Source organism: Pongo abelii, chromosome 4, assembly GCF_028885655.2.
Source record: "Pongo abelii isolate AG06213 chromosome 4, NHGRI_mPonAbe1-v2.0_pri, whole genome shotgun sequence".
Lineage (NCBI taxonomy): Eukaryota > Metazoa > Chordata > Mammalia > Primates > Hominidae > Pongo > Pongo abelii.
Window position 1 is genome coordinate 105,026,498 of NC_071989.2, and position 16,925 is coordinate 105,043,422.

At 38.4% G+C, this 16,925-nt stretch overlaps 1 long non-coding RNA gene across 2 annotated transcripts in view; it reads left to right on the forward strand.

Annotated features, from left to right (window-relative positions):
• LOC129059473 (uncharacterized) overlaps nt 1-16,925 on the forward strand; it is a 243,646-nt gene that overhangs the window by 1,607 nt on the left and 225,114 nt on the right. The window contains exon 2 of one of the 2 annotated variants that reach the window (XR_010139997.1): nt 7,652-7,744. The exons of the other annotated variant lie outside the window; for it this stretch is intronic. This is a non-coding gene — a long non-coding RNA (uncharacterized LOC129059473). The remainder of the gene's footprint in view (nt 1-7,651; nt 7,745-16,925) is intronic. 2 annotated transcript variants of the gene reach the window in all.

Sequence of the window (16,925 nt, forward strand, 5' to 3'; positions counted from 1 at the left end):
GTTTATTTGTTTACTTGCTTTTTAACTTTTAGACCGTTTCCTTTATTTCAGGCATTAAATTGTTTAGAATGTAGTTGTGAGAATAGACCTAACTGGTCTTAAGCATGGCCCACCTGGTTTGACTCTTCTGGGGATATCTCAAATATTAGTATCTTAGCAGGTTAGAGTTGACTTGAATACAGTGTAAGCCAAAATTATTTCCATTTCTATAAACACTTAAAAGTAATTTTTGACTAAAAAAAATCTACATGTGATAGTTCAGGAAATTTTTTTTTTTAATTTCCTAAGGAAAGACCATAGAATTTCCAGCATAAGAAATACATATTTTTAATATGACTTTCTTTCTTTCTTTTTTTTATTATACTTTAAGTTCTATGGTACATGTGCACAACGTGCAGGTTTGTTACATATGTATACATGTGCCATGTTGGTTTGCTATACCCATTAACTCATCATTTACATTAGGTATTTCTCCTAATGCTATCCCTCCCCCATCTCCCCACCCCATGACAGGCCCTGGTGTGTGATGTTCCCCGCCCTATGTCCAAGTGTTCTCATTGTTCAATTCCCACCTGTGAGTGAGAACATGCAGTGTTTGGTTTTCTGTCCTTGCAATAGTTGCTCAGAATGATGGTTTCCAGCTTCATCCATGTTGCTACAAAGGACATGAACTCATCCTTTTTTATGGCTGCATAATACTCCATGGTGTATATGTGCCACATTTTCTTAATCCAGTCTATCAGTAATGGACATTTGGGTTGGTTCCACGTCTTTGCTATTGTGAATAGTGCCACAATAAACATACATGTGCATGTGTCTTTATAGTAGCATGATTTATAATCCTTTGGGTATATACCCAGTAATGGGATCGCTGGGTCAAATGGTATTTCTAGTTTTAGATCCATGAGGAATTGCCACACTGACTTCCACAATGGTTGAACTAGTTTACACTCCCACCAACAGTGTAAAAGTGTTTCTATTTCTCCACATCCTCTCCAACACCTGTTGTTTCCTGACTTTTTAATGATCACCATTTAACTGGCATGAGATGGTATCTCATTGTGTTTTTGATTTGCATTTATCTGATGACCAGTGATATGATGAGCATTTTTTTCATATGTCTTTTGGCTGCGTAAATGTCTTCTTTTGAAAAGTGTCTGTTCATATCCTTTGCCCACTTTTTGATGGCATTGTTTGATTTTTTTCTTGTAAATTTTTTTAAAATTCTTTGTAGATTCTGGATATTAGCCTTTTGTCAGATGGGTAGATTGCAAAAATTTTCTCCTATTCTGTAGGTTGCCTGTTTACTCTGGTGGTAGTTTCTTTGGCTGTAAAGAAGTTGTTTAGTTTAATTAGATCCCATTTGTCTATTTTGGCTTTTGTTGCCATTGCTTTTGTTGTTTTAGTCATGAAGTCCTTGCCCATGCCTATGGCCTGAATGGTATTGCCTAGGTTTTCTTCTAGGGTTTTTATGGTTTTAGGAAGTTCTGGCCAGTGTTGGAAGTCTTTAATCCATCTCGAATTAATTTTTGTATAAGGTGTAAGGAAGGGATCCAGTTTCAGCTTTCTACATATGCCTAGCCAGTTTTCCCAGCACCATTAAATAGGGAATCCTTTCCCCATTTCTTGTCTTGGTCAGGTTTGTCAAAGATCAGATGGTTGTAGATGTTTGGTGTCATTTCTGAGGCCTCTATTCTGTTCCATTGGTCTATATATCTGTTTTTTTTATCAGTACCATGCTGTTTTGGTTACTGTAGCCTTGTAGTATAGTTTGAAGTCAGGTAGCATGATGCCTCCAGCTTTGTTCTTTTTGCTTAGGATTGTCTTGGCAATGCAGGCTCTTTTTTGGTTCCATATGAACTTTAAAGTAGTTTTTTCCAATTCTGTAAAGAAAGTCATTGGTAGCTTGATGAGGTTGGCATTGAATTTATAAATTACCTTGGGCAGTATGGCCATTTTCATGATATTGATTCTTCTTATTCATGAGCATGGAATGTTCTTCCATTTGTTTGTATCCTCTTTTATTGCGTTGAGCAGTGGTTTGTAGTTCTCCTTGAAGAGGTCCTTCACATCCCTTGTAAGTTGGATTCCTAGGTATTTTATTCTCTTTGAAGCAATTGTGAATGGGAGTTCACTCATGATTTGGCTCTATTTGTCTGTTATTGGTGTATAAGAATGCTTATGATTTTTGCACATTGATTTTGTATCCTGAGACTTTGCCGATGTTGCTTATCAGCTTAAGGAGATTTTGGGCTGAGACGATGGGGTTTTCTAAATATACAATTATGTCATCTGCAAACAGGGACAATTTGACTTCCTCTTTTCCTAATTGAATACCCTTTATTTCTTTCTCTTCCTTGATTGCCCTGACCAGAACTGCCAACACTATGTTGAATAGGAGTTGTGAGAGAGGGCATCCCTGTCTTGTGCCGGTTTACAAAGCGAATGCTTCCAGGTTTTGCCCATTCAGTATGATATTGGCTGTGGGGTTGTCATAAATAGCTCTTACTATTTTGAGATACGTCCCATCAATACCTAATTTATTGAGAGTTTTTAGCCTGAAGGGCTGTTGAATTTTGTCAAAGGCCTTTTCTGCATCTATTGAGACAATCATGTGATTTTTGTCTTCGGTTCTGTTTATGTGATGGATTACGTTTATTGATTTGTGTGTGTTGAACCAGCCTTGCATCCCAGGGATGAAGCCCACTTGATCATGGTGGGCTTTTTGATGTGCTGCTGGATTGGTTTGCCAGTATTTTATTGATTTTTGCATCAATGTTCATCAGGGATATTGGTCTAAAATTCTCTTTTTTTTGTTGAGTCTCTGCCAGGCTTTGGTATCAGGATGATGCTGGCCTCATAAAATGAGTTAGGGAAGTTTCCCTCTTTTTCTATTGATTGGAATAGTTTCAGAAGGAATGGTACCAGCTCCTCTTTGTACCTCTGGTAGAATTTGGCTGTGAATCCATCTGGTCCTGGACTTTTTTTGGTTGGTAGGCTATTAATTATTGCCTCAATTTCAGAGCCTGTTATTATTCTATTCAGGGATTCAGCTTCTTCCTGGTTTAGTCTTGGGAGGGTATATGTGTCCAGGAATTTATCCATTTCTTGTAGATATTCTAGTTTATTTGTGTAGAGGTGTTTGTAGTATTCTCTGATGGTAGTTTGTATTTCTGTGGGATCGGTGGTGATATCCCCTTCATCATTTTTTATTGCGTGTATTTGATTCTTCTCTCTTTTTTTATTAGTCTTGCTAGCAATCTATCAATTTTGTTGATGTTTTCAAAAAACCAACTCCTGGATTCATTGATTTTTTGAAGGTTTTTTTGTGCCTCTATCTCCTTCAGTTCTGCTCTGATCTTAGTTATTTCTTGCCTTCTGCTAGCTTTTGAATTTGTTTGCTCTTACTTCTCTAGTTCTTTTAATTGTGATGTTAGGGTGTCAATTTTAGACCTTTCCTGCTTTCTCTTGTGGGCATTTAGTGCTGTAAATTTCCCTAGACACACTGCTTTAAATGTGTCCCAGAAATTCTGGTACATTGTGTCTTTGTTCCCATTGGTTTCAAAGAACATCTTTATTTGTGCCTTAGTTTCGTTATTTACCCAGTAGTTATTCAGGAGTAGGTTGTTCCATTTCCATGTAGTTGTGCAGTTTTTGCGTGAGTTTCTTAATCCTGAGTTCTAATTTGATTGCACTGTGGTCTGAGAGACAGTTTGTTATAATTTCTGTTCTTTTACGTTTGCTGAGGAGTGCTTTACTTCCAACTATGTGATCAATTTTGGAATAACTGCAGTGTGGTGCTGAAAAGAACTTATATTCTGTTGATTTGGGGTGGAGAGTTCTATAGATGTCTATTAGGTCTGCTTGTTGCAGAGCTGAGTTCAAGTCCTGGATATCCTTGTTAACTTTCTGTCTCGTCGATATGTCTAATATTGACAGTGGGGTGTTAAAGTCTCCCATTATTATTGTGTGGGAGTCTAAGTCTCTTTTTGGGTCTCTCAGGACTTGCTTTATGAATCTGGGTGCTCCTTTATTGGATGCATATATATTTAGGATAGTTAGCTCTTTTTGTTGAATTGATGCCTTTACCATTATGTAATGGCCTTCTTTGTCTATTTTGATCTTTGCTGGTTTAAAGTCTCTTTTATCAAAGACTAGGATTGCAAGCCCTGCTTTTTTTTGCTTTCCATTTGCTGGGTAGATCTTCCTCCATCCCTTTATTTTGAACCTATGTGTGTCTCTGCACGTGAGATGGGTCTCCTGAATACAGCACACTGATGGGTCTTGACTTCTTTATCCAATTTGCCAGTCTGTGTCTTTTAATTGGAGCATTTAGCCCATTTACATTTAAGGTTAATATTGTTGTGTGTGGATTTGATCCTGTCATTATGATGTTAGCTGGTTATTTTGCCTGTTAGTTGATGCAGTTTCTTCCTAGCATTGATGGTCTTTACAATTTGGCGTTTTTTTGCAGTGGCTGGTACTGGTTGTTCCTTTCCATGTTTAGTGCTTCCTTCAGGACGTCTCGTAAGGCAGGCCTGGTGGTGACAAAATCACTCAGCATTTGCTTGTCTGTAAAGGATTTTATTTCTCCTTCACTTGTGAAGCTTAGTTTGGCTGGATATGAAATTCTGGGTTGAAAATTCTTTACTTTAAGAATGTTGAATATCGGCCCCCACTCTCTTCTGGCTTGTAGGGTTTCTGCCGAGAGATCTGTCATTAGTCTGATGGGCTTCCCTTTGATGGTAACCCAACCTTTCTCTCTGGCTGCCCTTAACATTTTTTCACTTCATTTCAACCTTGGTGAATCTGACAATTATGTGTCTTGGAGTTGCTGTTCTTGAGGAGCATCTTTGTGGTGTTCTCTGTATTTCCTGAATTTGAATGTTGGCCTGCCTTGCCAGGTTGGTGAAGTTCTCCCGGATAATAACCTGAAGACTGTTTTCCAGCTTGGTTCCATTCTGCCCTTCACTTTCAGGTACACCAATCAAACATAGATTTGGTCTTTTCACATAGTCCCATATTTCTTGGAGGCTTTGTTCATTTCTTTTTACTCTTTTTTCTCTAAACTTCTCTTCTTGCTTCATTTGATTAATTTGATCTTCAATCACTGATGCCCTTTATTCCACTTGATCGAATTGGCTACTGCAGCTTGTGCATGCGTCACATAGTTCTTGTGCCATGGTTTTCTGCTCCATCAGGTCATTTAAGGTCTTCTCTACACTGTTTGTTCTAGTTAGCCACTCATCTAAACTTTTTTCAAGGTTTTTAGCTTCCTTGCGATGGGTTTGAACATCTTCCTTTAGCTTGGGGAAATTTGTTATTACTGACTTTCTGAAGCCTACTTCTGTCAGCTCGTCAAAGTCATTGTCTGTCCTGCTTTGTTCCATTGCTGGCGAGGAGGTGCGATCCTTTGGAGGAGAAGGGGCAGTCCGGTTTTTAGCATTTTCAGCTTTTCTGCTCTGGTTTCTCCCCATCTTTGTGGTTTTATCTACCTTTGGTCTTTGATGATGGTGACTTACAGATGGGGTTTTGGTGTGGATGTCCTTTTTGTTGATGTTGATGCTATTCCTTTCTTTTTGTTAGTTTTCCTTCTAACAGTCAGGTCCCTCAGCTGCAGGTCTGCTGGAGTTTGCTGGAGGTCCACTCCAGAACCTGTTTTCCTGGGTATCACCAGCGGAGGCTGCAGAATAGCAAGTATTGCAGAACAGCAAATATTGCTGCCTGTTCCTTCCTCTGGAAGCTTCGTCTCAGAGGGACACACAGCTGTATGAGGTGTCAGTCAGCCCCTACTGGGAGGTTTCTCCAAGTTAGGCTACATGGGGGTCAGGGACCCACTTGAGGAGGCAGTCTGTCCATTCTCAGAGCTCAAACACAGTGCTGGGAGAAGCACTGCTGTCTTCAGAGCTGTCAGACAGGGATGTTTAAGTCTGCAGAAGTTTCTGCTGCCTTTTATTCAGCTATGCCTTGCCCCCAGAGGTGGAGTCTACAGAGGCAGGCGGGCCTCCTTGAGCTGAAGTGGGCTCCACCCAGTTCGAGCTTCCCTGCTGCTTTGTTTACCTACTCAAGCCTCAGCAATGGCAGACGCCCATCCCCCAGCCAGGCTTGCCGCCTTGCTGTTCAATCTCAGACTAGCAGTGAGTAAGGCTCCATGGGCATGGGACCCGCTGAGCCAGGTGTGGGATATAATCTCCTGGTGTGCCGTTTGCTAAGACGGAAAAGTGCAGTGTTTAGGTGGCAGTGTCCCAATTTTTCCAGTATAGTCTGTCGTGGCTTCCCTTGGCTAGGAAAGGGAAATCCCCCGACCCCTTGCACTTTCCAGGTGAGGCGATACCCTGCCCTGCTTCGGCTCGCCCTCCGTGGGCTGTACCCACTTTCCGATCAGTCCCAGTGAGATGAACCAGGTACCTCAGTTGGAAATGCAGAAATCACCCATCTTCTCTGTTGATCACGCTGGAAGCTGCAAACCAGAACTGTTCCTATTCAGCCATCTTCGAAGAGGGGAATATATGACTTTCAAAAGGAAATTAGGCTATTTCTAGAAAAGGAAGTAGAATACAAATTGAAGGAAGAAGATTGATTATTGATGTAGAAATTAGAAGGAGCCAAATAGTTTTTTTTTTTTTCATTCCAAGCATGTTTTTTATAGAGGAGGCTTAAATTTTAAGAAGTATATAGAGTGAATCGGTTTGGAGTGGAATGATTGAAGGGGAGCATCTGCAAAACAGCCCTGAGGTGATGGATATGATTGGAAACATTGAAAGAAGGGCAGAGGATCAGGAGGAATGATGCTTAATGTGTGCCATTCGGATCAGGGAAATTGTAAAAAGAGATAAAAACCCCAAACCAAGAGGAAAACATGTTAGATTTTTACTGTGCCTAGAGAACAAGGGTTTATTGGCTAAGTTAATGGATCAAATAATGATATGGATGTTGTGTTAATTTTCTTGGACTGCCATAAGAATGTACCACAGACTGGGTAGCTTAAATAATAGAAATGTATTTCTTCACAGTTCCAAAGACTAGAAATCCAAGATGAATAAATCAGCAGAGTTGATTTCTTCTGAGGGCCTCTGTCTTTGGCTTGTAGATGGCATCTTCTCACTCTTTCTTCACATGACCTTTCCTCTGTGTGTGTCTGTGTTCTAATTTTTTTTTTATATGGACACCATTCATGCTGGATTAGGGCCCACCCTAATTACCTCATTTTACCTTGATCATTTCTTTAGCACCTAAATAGTCACATAATAGCTCCTAATATAGTCACGTTATCAATATGTGAATTCTGGGGAGACACCATTCAGCCCAGAACCGATATGTTCACTTCAAGTTTGCTATGAACCTAGACTAATATGGTGGCTATGGGAATAGAAGGTAATAGAGTAGCCAATACAAAGAAGAATCATTAAGGTTAATCATTTAGAATGCAAGGTAGATACATTTATTTTTTTAAAACTTTGTGATGAGAAAAAGGAGCTATAGGACAGGACATTGTTTTGAATAGGAAGATGTATTTGAAACTGTTAATTTTAAGGCAGGACTTGACAATATTTTATGGGTAAATGATATTGGAGGCCTACAGAAATGGATCTAGGTCAGGCCTAAACCCAGTCTCCTGAGAGATATTGTCTTGTTTCTTCTATTCTCACAGTGAACATTCAGGAATGTGCTGGAGTTGCTTTACAACAGCCACTAGCCTGAAAGAGCAAATAAGGACATAGAGAAGAATCACATGAATTTTCTTGTGAGTGCTGAAGAGGGCAAGGCTGAGCCTTTCTCCTTTGGTGGAAGCCTTTCTTGTAGTATTTGTTTTCATGGGTACTTGTGGGCATGAGAAGCCTATTCCTTTGTCTAGGAATATGCTGTATTGATTCTTGTTTTATATAGCTGTCTCTTTAAGTTTTTGTTTTCCTTGCTAGTTAAAAGATTTTTTATTAAGTTTGTGTATTGGCATATTTTAATCAACATCTTACAATTCCATGTGACAAGCATGATAGGCTTGATGATAGGCCAGAATGGGAATTATTCATTCAACAAACATGTACTGAGCATCAACATGGTACCTGTTGCAAGAAAGCATCCTCTCTAGTAGGTGAAATTATGAGTGTATGGATTGTCAAGGGAAATAAAAGAAAAAGAACAAAAAAGAAAGGCCAGCCCTATAGGATGACTTCAGTTGAGGAGGGGTATGAAGTGTCTCAGAAGAACGGTTTATACAAACAGAAAAATATCTAGGATTGTGGAGTGCCACCTAACAAAAAGTAGCATCATGAAATGCTAGACAAAGAACAATTGAGAAGAGAATTGGGAAAGAAGGAGGCCAGTGATACCTTCAAGATAATACCTTCCTTTGTCGTGAAAATGGGAGGGATTGTGATAGTTGTGGTTAGTATATTCGGGGATGGAGAGGGTTTGTAATTAGGAAGAAGAGTTCAGTTTTACCCTTCACAAAATTCATCACCAACTTAATTGCTTCTACAGTGTAACACACTCATTATCTACAGCTTGCTAAACATTTTGAACTATCCTTAGAATTCAGTAAGCTCATATTTTAAATAATATTTAATGATCAAGTTGTGATTAAGCCAAAAAGTGCGGTTGTGCTTTTCCGTGATCATCTTAAAATTTAATGCCTAGATAAGCAGGGAGAATGTAGAAATCCTTATAGTCTCATTCCATGTCTACTTTTTTGGCTCCAATCCTTATTCATATCTGTTTCTAGGACCTTGGAGTTAAACATTTAGTCCATGTTTAGTCTCTTGAATAAGTGGCAGTATACATTTTCTGGTAGAATCAGTTCAGGTGGAAAGTAGCAGAGCTAGGTGTTACTATCCGGAGAGTGGAGAGCTGGGTCTGTGAGGTGGGAAAACCTGTGTGCTCCACTTGTCCACCATGAAGGCAGTTTTCTCCCATTACCTATAGGGTAATACTTTAGGGCAATGCTACAGGGCCCAATAAGAGACACCTTTTCTTTAGTAAGTACAGATTCGCTTTTCCTGGAGATTATTTTTAAAAATTAATATCTGATTCAATTCTACTGTAATGTGTTTTCAATCAAATGATTTTCTTTGTTTTAATTTTACTTTTAAATTTTAGTCATTAATTTCGTGATTATTTGTGGAATATACCAGGTGTTGTTCTGCATGCATGGTGAACAACAAATGAAAATCTCTGCCAGAGTGAAGCTTATATTCTAGCAGGGGAGACAAATAATAATCAATATAATATTATTTTAATATAATTTAGTTATATTAATATAATTAATTAATATATAGCATAATAAGAAAATGATATAGTCTGCTAGAAGGTAGTAAGTACTATTGCCTTCTTTGGTCACAAATAGGTGTATTTTATATTTTCCTGATATAAAACTTGTTTTGGAAGACTATGTCAGCTAATTCTATAACCATAAGATTATGTTGCTGATTTTATCAACATAAGCAATTGAAACTTTGTGATGTTCTTCAATGTTGACATTTATTCCCTACAAGCAACTGATTTTCAAATTTAGTAACTTCCTTCCAAATAACGTAGCTTGCATTCATTATCTTGTCTTTTTGAATCACCAGTGTTTTTCCCAACCTACTGGTTAACCTGATCCTGTGTTCTATGTAATCGTGGAACATTCATTTCTGCTGGAAGGTTCAGGGCACTTTTGAACATTCACCAGAGCACAGTTCACTCTTCACCTGACAAGAGATGGGGTGGATAATGTGCCTTTGTTTTTCCTGTTGTCATGGTACAGCAGAGCCGTTACTATTTTGCCCCAAGAGAAAATTGTTGCCTATGGCAACAAGCGAAGGAAAATGAAACAAATACAGTTTTACGCAAATCTTATATTTTCTCTCTTCCTCCAGAGTCTATGTATGCTTGCTATTTTGAAATATTTCTATTAGAGAAAATAAAAAACCTGATTCTCAGTGTCCTGACTGGGAAAACAAATGTACAAATCTACAATCCCTCAAGTCCATAAAGCTGAAATCCTTGGGGACAGATATATTTCAGAATTTAAGGGTTTTCAGTGTTTGTAAAGGTAATACAGTAAGTACGTATACCAGATATTTGTTTTGCAGTACTCTTCATTTAAAATTCCTAACCCCAATTCTTGTGCTTTATTTAAGACTATTATTGCTGGTTTATTAACTTTATTTACTTGGGGTTTATTATGATTTTTTTTTTTTTTTGAGATAAGATCTCGCTCTGTCACCCAGGCTGGAGTGCAATGGCACCATCGTGGCTCACTGCAACCTCCACCTCCTGGGTTCAAGCGATTCTCCTGCCTCAGCCTCCTGAGCAGCTGGGACTACAGGTGCACCACCACGCCCAGCTGTTTTTTTATATTTTTTGTAGAGATGGGGTTTCACCATGTTGCCAGGCTGGTCTCCAACTCCTGAGCTCAACTGCCAACCTTGGCATCCCAAAATGTTGGGATTACAGGTGTGAGCCACTGCACCTGGCTTGGTGTTTATAATTTTTAAGATGCATATTTTAGCAAACACAATTAGTATTTTATTACTGAACCAAGAGTTTTAATACCTTCTAAACAAATACTGGACGACAACTCAGCATTGCTGGAATGTGTAAACATCAGTATTTTTATATACACTACATACATGTATATCAGTTCATTTATAAATATCCTAAAAGACTTAGCTATTTTAGGTGTAACAAATAGAAGTTGAGTGGATGAAGTAGAAAAAATGAATGATTAATAGTTACCTACTTTATGTATTAAATAATACACATTGTTTTGGTAGACAATAAAAAATGAGTGTTTTTCCCTCAGATTCAATTACATTTAATAAAAAGTCAGGGTATGTTTCTTTTTTTATACTCTTCAGAGTTTGTGCAGTTAAAAGTAAAAATTTATGTATGTAAACACCTTTTGGGAACACTAATAATTTTTTACATTAGAAGACAAGAAGGCTATGTTCTCATTTACTTAGTTTTTGGACCCTTGGCTTGGATGTCATACTAGGTAATTTTAACCACTGGATGCACTGGATGTTTGTGTTTGCCAATGAGTGGCTAGCCTTTTTTTTGTTTTTTTTTTTTTTGTTTGTTTGTTTGTTTGTTTTTTTTTTTGAGATGGAGTCTAGCTCTGTCCCCTAGGCTGGAGCACAGTGGCACAATCTCTGCTCACTGCAAGCTCTGCCTCCCGTGTTCACGCCATTCTCCTGCCTCAGCCTCCCAAGTAGCTGGGACTACAGTCACCCGCCACCACACCCGGCTAATTTTTTTTTTTTTTTGGTATTTTTAGTAGAGACGGGGTTTCACCGTGTTAGCCAGGATGGTCTTGATCTCCTGACCTGGTGATCCGCCTGCCTCGGCCTCCCAAAGTGCTGGGATTACAGGCGTGAGCCACCGTGCCCAGCCGTGATTTGCCTTTTAACTGAGATTTGTCTCTGATCTTCAGTGAAGTTCACAGATGTTGCCTTATCAGAAAGTGGGTATTTGGGAAAAGTTTTCAGAAAACATATCCCCTATATTTAGAATATATATCCCTTATATATAGAAGAAAAAAGTCTTCTATTTTCTTTAAAGCAATGCAACCAAATAATGCGACCTATCAAATTGTTTCATCTTAATTCAGGGACACAAGAGGAATGCTGCTCTGGAGGACGCTAGCATCTATCAAGTGTTTTCTCGTTCATTGCTAAGCGTACAGTTCATTGTTCGGTCACCTGTGTCTGTCAGTTTAGCACATGTAAGGCAGTTCTCAGCATCCTTCATTCTTCTCTGAAACTTACATGGAGGCTTCAAACATTGTCTGGCTCATTATTTCCCAAGAAAGGTTAAGCCCTTTACTGTCAGACCGGAACGCTTCGCTAATTAGAGACCTTGCTTTGTCACTGAACGTGTCACGTTTGCAAGCCTTCCTGCTGTGATCAGGGGCACATTGCTCACTCGCATAAATGTCCAGCGACCCCAGATCTCCAGGGAAGACTGCCTACTATTTTCTGTGTGACAAATGTTTAACTTGCTAAAATCCTAACTCCCCTTTAACAGGCTTTTATGTAGAATTGGATGAGATAGTCACCAGTTCACAAAGAAGCTTTTGCTTAATACTGCCCTGTTTATCGCTTCAGTTTTAGTGAAGTTGAGTCCATGTAAAATAATAAAAGCAATACTTTCAAATGTGGAAAAAATAGTAAATTTTCCCACTCTCTAAAAAAGGAATGTGTCAGTGTATCTGTTACATAGTATTTTTCATTTCATAGAAAAATCTTGCTTCTTTTTGATTAGGTAAAAAATCTGTTCTTTTTTATTTGATTTATAAGGATACCCAAGATTGTTTTAAATGATTAAAATGATATCATATAACTACATTACTTCCATTGACTTTCTTCTTTGATTCAGGAAATATATAACTTACAGTTTCTTTTTCAGTTGATAGGATTTTACCAGTTGCAAGGATAGAAGGATTAAATGCACTGGCAGGTTTTGTGTCCTTGAATTGTCAAAGACTGCTTTTGGGAGTAAGTCAGGCTTCACCCTTCCTATTCATAGGAGGGTTCCTGTATCTTCTGTTGGATCATTACCTCCTTCCATTTCCAGCTTTCCTTGGTTACATCAGAGAGCTGGCCCAAATGATGCAAGTGTCTTGGTGTTTGATTTCATTATGGGTTAATTAACTTCTTGAAGAAAATTGTCTATTACGTATATAGATCACAATTGTATATTTGGCTGGTTGATTCACAGGTTAATTTTAGATATAAGGTTAGTTCACAAGCTTAGTGCACTTTTCTTTTTGAAGGAAAATACATTATGAAACTTAAAAAAGAGTTCTTTAAATGTCAGAATTATTTAAGGCCAGAGGAAAGAAATTTTCTTTTTTACCAAGAAAGATTTTTAGCATACTTCCTTCTGAAGAAAAAGGAAAGAAAAGGAAAAGAAAAAGCCAGCAAGCTGTAGGAACTTGTTTATAGAAAGTTTTAAAATTATAAAAAGTCATATATTTATTGCTTAATTCAAGAACTTAAATTTCTTTGTCTTGATACTTCTCAAAAGGATGCTGTATTAAAAATTCAATTGACTTTTAAAAAAATATAAAACGAATGATAAAATATCAGATCATTAAAGCTGTTTTTATACATTTGCCCCTTTGGAAAAAGGATACATCATCAAGTTTCCTTACTGAGTTTGAGTTTCTATACTTGTTTTTATCTTTTTATTTTACTAATATTCAGACTCAGTTTTACCAACTGTATTTATTTGACATACACACACACACACACACACACACACACACACACACTTCTTTGGGGAGAAGGATGATAGAGATGAGAGGGGCTTTTTATTGAGTTTTTTTCATCCTAATTTTAGAAAGATGTTCATTATAGAAATTTTAGAAAAAAGAAGAAAGAAATGCCACTAGGAATCCAACACCGTAAGGAAACCAATAACTTTTAAGTTTGTTTTTCTTCCTGTATGAGTAGCTAATTTATGTTTGTAGCTCATTAAATCATAAAAGTTTTAATGTTTAAAAATTTATTTGTATGAGATATGCATATATATTTACTTATATGGCCAATCTCCATTCTGTGATTTATGTTCACTACTATTGTACAGTAGACTGTAGTTTTTAAATTTTTAATTGCTTTTGATTTTTTAAAAGTTTATTTTAAATTAACAAGTAATACATAAACATAGTCTTGGAAAAGATTGAGAGAGTACATGAGTATGTTCCCTTTTTTCCAGTTCCCCATGCCAGTCCCCTACTGGATTTAACCATGGTCACTAGTTCTGTGTTTATCTTTCCCAGCATTTTCATTTTCATTAACGTAAGTATTAGGTTATTAAGTGGGACTTCTCCTGTTGCTCTGGACTAAGGGACAAAACCAAGGACATATGGTACAGCCAGCACCTCATGTTCTAAAGAGAGCTGTAGCGTGACCATCCCTCCAGGGCTCAAATAGAGTCTGCAGTTCCCAATCACATACTAACCCCTCCTTCTAACTCTAGGCTCCTTCCACTTACATAAGAGAACTCTAGGAGGAGTTGGATAGAGAGAGGGAATAAGGGGAAGAAGGCAAGAGAGACAGACAGAGAATAATGGTTTCCAAGTGAATTACTTGGAGAGAATGAGAATTCTTGCAAAAACAGGTTGAAGTTTACATATGTAGCTTACTGGTGGATCAAACTCCATATCTGTTTGAGCAGGAGAACAATGGGTAGAAATAGGCCGCAGGGGTCAGCCTGTATTCCTGCGGATTGGTGTAGAGGGATGTGTGAGCTTCCTGTGGGGCAGTAGACACCATGGCAGGTAGTAAGTTTATACCATTCTGCCAGTGCCTCAGGTCAGGATCTGCCACTCTATGTTAATGCCACTATGTCAATACATTAACATAGTATTAATACATAATACTATGTTTATGTATTACTTGTTAATTTAAAATAAACTTTTAAAAAATCAAAAGCAATTAAAAATTTAAAAACTAATTATAGTCTACTGTACAATAGTAGTGAATATAAATCACAGAATGGAGATTGGCCATATAAATAAATATATATGCATATCTCATATAAATAAATTTTTAAACATTAAAACTTTTATGATTTAATGAGCTACAAACATAAAGATCTCTCCCCACTGATTCTTTTGAGGCTTTATATCAAAAATTTAAATATACTAAGACTGGTGTACTATATAGCATTTAAAATGTTATCTCATTAAAATATACCAATATATATTTTAACTGTACTGGTTAATATATTTTAAATGTATTCAGAAGAACTGGCTATTAGTATATTTTAAATTATTTTGAATTTTAGAATAGTTTTGAACTATACTTTCCTGTTATTCTCCCAGATGAATGTAGAATCCAAATATCAAATCCTCAGGGTCCATTTGAATTTTAGCCTCTTTCTGAGAGTATTTGTCAGTAAGAAATCCAGCTCTCCAAGAAAAAAACAAATAACCCCATTAAAAAGTGGGCAAAGAACGTGAACAGACACTTTGTAAAAGAAGACATACATGCAGCCCACAAGCTTGTGAAAAAAAGCTCAACATCACTGATCATTAGAGAAATGCACATCAAAACCACAACGAGATACCATCTCATGCCAGTCAAAATGGCTATTATTAAAAAGTCACAAAATAACAGATGCTGGCAAAGTTGTGGAGAAAAAGGAATGCTTGTACACTATTGGTGGGAGTGTAAATTAGTTCAATCATTGTGGAAGACAGTGTGGCAATTTCTCAAAGACCTAGGCAGGAACACCATTTGATCCAGCAATCTCATTACTGGGTATAGACCCAAAGGAATATAAATCTTTATATCGTAAGGACACATGCATGCCTATGTTCATTGCAGCACTATTCACAATAGCAAAGACATGGAATCAACCCAAATACCCATCAATGGTAGACTGGATTAAAAAAAGTGGTACATATACACCATGGGATACTATGCTGCCATAAAAAGGAAAACGATCATGTACTTTGCAGGGACAGGGATGCAGCTAGGGGCTATTATCCTTAGCAAACTAACACAGGAACAGAAAACCAAATGCCACGTTTTCACTTATAAGTGGGAGCTAAGTGATGAGAACAAAGGAACACATAGAGGGGAACAACAGACACTGGGGCCTGTTTGAGAGTAGAGGATGGAAGGAGGGAGAGGATCAGGAAAAGTAACTAATGGATACTCGGCTTAATACCTGGGTGATGAAATAATTAGTACAACAGTCCCCCATGACACATGTTTACCTATGTAACAAACCTGCACATCCTATACATGTACCCCTGAATTTAAAATGAAAGTTACAAAAAAAAAGAAATCTGACTCATTATCATTAATACAGAAATTCTTTGTTCAGGTGGCTTGTTCAACCCTGTGAATGTAACCAGTGTCATGAGTGGACGCCTTGCTCACCATCCCTGTGTTCCAAAACCCCAAGCCAGCTCTTACAGCTTCACATTGATACCCTGGGCCTGGCCAGCATCCCCTTGGCCTTCATGGCAATGCCCTTCTCACCCTGGTTGGCCAGCACCTCACAGTAGGCCATGTCCCTGTTTGGTAGTTCCTCCTCCCCCTGCTCTGTCTCTGACTGCCACTCCTCTTGCTTTCATACTAGCACAGGCACTGATCTCACACCAGGTCACCACTCTTGCATAGATGCTCTCGTTACTGCGCTGGAGCCCAGACCCTCTGTAGGAATGTCTGCCCCACTCAGATGTGCTCTGCCATGATACCCCGTGCCAGAGTGCCCCTCCATGAGGATGATCTTTGTACCTTGCTTGGACTTCAGCATTCTGCTCGAGGTCTTTTCCCACACAGACATCCTCCACAGCCAGCATGGGCTCTGGCACCCTGGGCTGGGTCACCTCCATGCTGGATGTTCTCTTCACTCTCTTTGGGTCCTGACTCTCCACACAATGCTGCCACAATTCATGAACTTCTTCCTCACCCTGCTCTGACTGATAGCCTGCCCTGGTTGTACTCCCTGGATCACACCCACTTGGCTTCCTGCACTAGGTTGCCTCCTCACATGAATGCTCTCCTCACCCCATTCAGGTATTAACTCTCCATACTGGACAATCCTATTGCCTGGACACCCTTCTTACCCTGCTTAGGTTTTGCACCTAGACATCTTCCTTGTTTTACCCCACATAATAATGATCTTAGTTGTTCAGAAAAGAAGGGATGGGAAGGAAAGGAGAAGTGAAAGAGCTGTGATTGACTTTTGTACCTTTTTCCCAAATGTGTTTATTACATGTGATTAAAAGGCAAATAAGATAAGGCCTTTGCCTTCCATAGGTTTACATTCTGGAAGGGGGACAAACACACAGAGATATTAGAGTACAGTGTGTGTATTAGTCCGTTCTCCCACTGCTATAAAGAAATACCTGAGACTGGTAATGTATAAAGAAAAGAGATTTAATTGGCTTATGGTTCCACACGCTGTACAGGAAGCATGGC